At 37.6% G+C, this 2500-nt stretch overlaps 10 pseudogenes; all 10 read right to left on the bottom strand.

Annotated features, from left to right (window-relative positions):
* Positions 1-38, bottom strand: part of LOC148452469 (5S ribosomal RNA) — a 119-nt pseudogene extending 81 nt beyond the window's left edge.
* Positions 39-154: 116 nt separating this feature from the next.
* Positions 155-273, bottom strand: LOC148452470 (5S ribosomal RNA; annotated as a pseudogene).
* A 115-nt stretch (positions 274-388) lies between these two features.
* LOC148452471 (5S ribosomal RNA) lies at positions 389-507 on the bottom strand (annotated as a pseudogene).
* Positions 508-623: 116 nt separating this feature from the next.
* On the bottom strand, positions 624-742 carry LOC148452472 (5S ribosomal RNA; annotated as a pseudogene).
* Positions 743-858: 116 nt separating this feature from the next.
* On the bottom strand, positions 859-977 carry LOC148452473 (5S ribosomal RNA; annotated as a pseudogene).
* Positions 978-1093: 116 nt separating this feature from the next.
* Positions 1094-1212, bottom strand: LOC148452474 (5S ribosomal RNA; annotated as a pseudogene).
* A 116-nt stretch (positions 1213-1328) lies between these two features.
* LOC148452475 (5S ribosomal RNA) lies at positions 1329-1446 on the bottom strand (annotated as a pseudogene).
* A 351-nt stretch (positions 1447-1797) lies between these two features.
* On the bottom strand, positions 1798-1916 carry LOC148452476 (5S ribosomal RNA; annotated as a pseudogene).
* A 116-nt stretch (positions 1917-2032) lies between these two features.
* On the bottom strand, positions 2033-2151 carry LOC148452477 (5S ribosomal RNA; annotated as a pseudogene).
* A 115-nt stretch (positions 2152-2266) lies between these two features.
* LOC148452478 (5S ribosomal RNA) lies at positions 2267-2385 on the bottom strand (annotated as a pseudogene).
* Positions 2386-2500: the final 115 nt, after the last annotated feature.

The following is a 2500-nucleotide window of genomic DNA, read 5'->3' on the forward strand; positions in this document are numbered from 1 at the left end:
ACGAGATTGGGCATGTCCAGTGTGGATTGGCTGTAGGTGCTCAAAAGCATTAAATTTAGACCACTTTTACTTCTTAACACAAGTAAATTCATTGATAAGTTGAAAAAATTAAATTTAAAATGTAATAGAAAAGAATGTTATGGCAGTATGAAAGTACCTACAGCACCTGGTAATCCCAGGTGGTCTCCCATCCAAGAACTAACCAGGCCCAACACTGCCTAGCTTCCAAGTTCAGACGAGATTGGGCATGTCCAGTGTGCTTTGGCTGTAGGTGCTCAAAAACATTAACTTTAGACCTCTTTTATTTCTTAACTCAAGTAAATTCAATGATAAGTTGAAAAATGAAATGTAAAATGTAATAGAAAAGAATGTTATGGCAGTATAAAATTACCTACAGCACCTAGTATTCCCAGGTGGTCTCCCATCCAAGTACTAACCAGGCCCAACACTGCATAGCTTCCAAGATCAGACGAGATTGGGCATGTCTAGTGTGGTTTGGCTGTAGGTGCTCAAAACCATTAACTATAGACCTCTTTTACTTCTTAACTCAAGTAAATTCATTGATAAGTTGAAAAAATGAAATGTAGAATGTAATAGAAAAGAATGTTTTGGCTGTCTAAAATTACCTACAGCACCTGGTATTCCCAGGTGGTCTCCCATCCAAGTACAAACCAGGCCCAACACTGCATAGCTTCCAAGATCAGACGAGATTGGGCATGTCCAGTGTGGTTTGGCTGTAGGTGCTCAAAAGCATTAAATTTAGACCTCTATTACTTCTTAACTCAAGTAAATTCACTGTTAAGTTGAAAAAATTAAATGTAAAATGTAATAGAAAAGAATGTTCTGGCAGTATAAAATTACCTACAGCTCCTGGTATTCCCAGGTGGTCTCCCATCCAAGTACTTACCAGGCCCAACACTGCATAGCTTCCAAGATCAGACGAGATTGGGCAAGTCCACTGTGGTTTGGCTGTAGGTGCTCAAAAGCATTAAATTTAGACCGCTTTTACTTCTTAACACAAGTAAATTCATTGATAAGTTGAAAAAATGAAATGTAGAATGTAATAGAAAAGAATGTTTTGGCTGTCTAAAATTACCTACAGCACCTGGTATTCCCAGGTGGTCTCCCATCCAAGTACAAACCAGGCCCAACACTGCATAGCTTCCAAGATCAGACGAGATTGGGCATGTCCAGTGTGGTTTGGCTGTAGGTGCTCAAAAGCATTAAATTTAGACCTCTATTACTTCTTAACTCAAGTAAATTCATTGTTAAGTTGAAAAAATTAAATGTAAAATGTAATAGAAAAGAATGTTCTGGCAGTATAAAATTACCTATAGCTCCTGGTATTCCCAGGTGGTCTCCCATCCAAGTACTTTCCAGGCCCAACACTGCATAGCTTCCAAGATCAGACGAGATTGGGCATGTCCACTGTGGTAAGCTGTAGGTGCTCAAAAGCATTAAATTTAGACCGCTTTTACTTCTTAACACAAGTAAATTCATTGATAAGTTGAAAAAATTAAATGTAAAATGTAATAGAAAAGAAAGTTATGGCAGTTTAAAATTACCTACAGCACCTGGGATTCCTAGGTAGTCTCCCATCCAAGTACTGATGAGGCCCAACACTGCATAGCTACCAAGATAAGACGAGATTGGGCATGTCCAGTGTGGATTGGCTGTAGGTGCTCAAAAGTATTAACTTTAGACCTCTATTACTTCTTAACTCAAGGAAATTCATTGATAAATTGAAAAAATTAAATATAAAATGTAATAGAAAAGAATGTTATGGGAGTATAAAATTACCTACTGCACCTGGTTTTCCCAGGTGGTCTCCCATCCAAGTACTGACGAGGCCCAACACTGCATAGCTACCAAGATAAGACGAGATTGGGCATGTCCAGTGTGGATTGGCTGTAGGTGCTCAAAAGTATTAACTTTAGACCTCTATTACTTCTTAACTCAAGGAAATTCATTGATAAGTTGAAAAAATTAAATGTAAAATGTAATAGAAAAGAATGTTATGGCAGTATAAAATTACCTACAGCACCTGGTATTCCCAGGTGGTCTCCCATCCAAGTACTAACCAGGCCCAACACTGCATAGCTTCCAACATCAGACGAGATTGGGCATGTCCAGTGTGGTTTGGCTGTAGGTGCTCAAAAACATTAACTTTAGACATCTTTTACTTCTTAACTCAAGTAAATTCAATGATAAGTTGAAAAATTAAATGTAAAATTTAATAGAAAAGAATTTTATGGCAGTATAAAATTACCTACAGCTCCTGGTATTCCCAGGTGGTCTCACATCCAAGTACTAACCAGGCCCAACACTGCATAGCTTCCAAGATCAGACGAGATTGGGCATGTCCAGTGTGGTTTCGCTGTAGGTGCTCAAAAACATTAACTTTAGACCTCTATTACTTCTTAACTCAAGTAAATTCATTGATAAGTTGAAAAAATTAAATTTAAAATGTAATAGAAAAGAATGTTATGGCAGTATAAAA

Source organism: Taudactylus pleione, unplaced genomic scaffold (genome assembly GCF_031769625.1).
Source record: "Taudactylus pleione unplaced genomic scaffold, aTauple2 ptg001184l, whole genome shotgun sequence".
Taxonomy (NCBI): domain Eukaryota; kingdom Metazoa; phylum Chordata; class Amphibia; order Anura; family Myobatrachidae; genus Taudactylus; species Taudactylus pleione.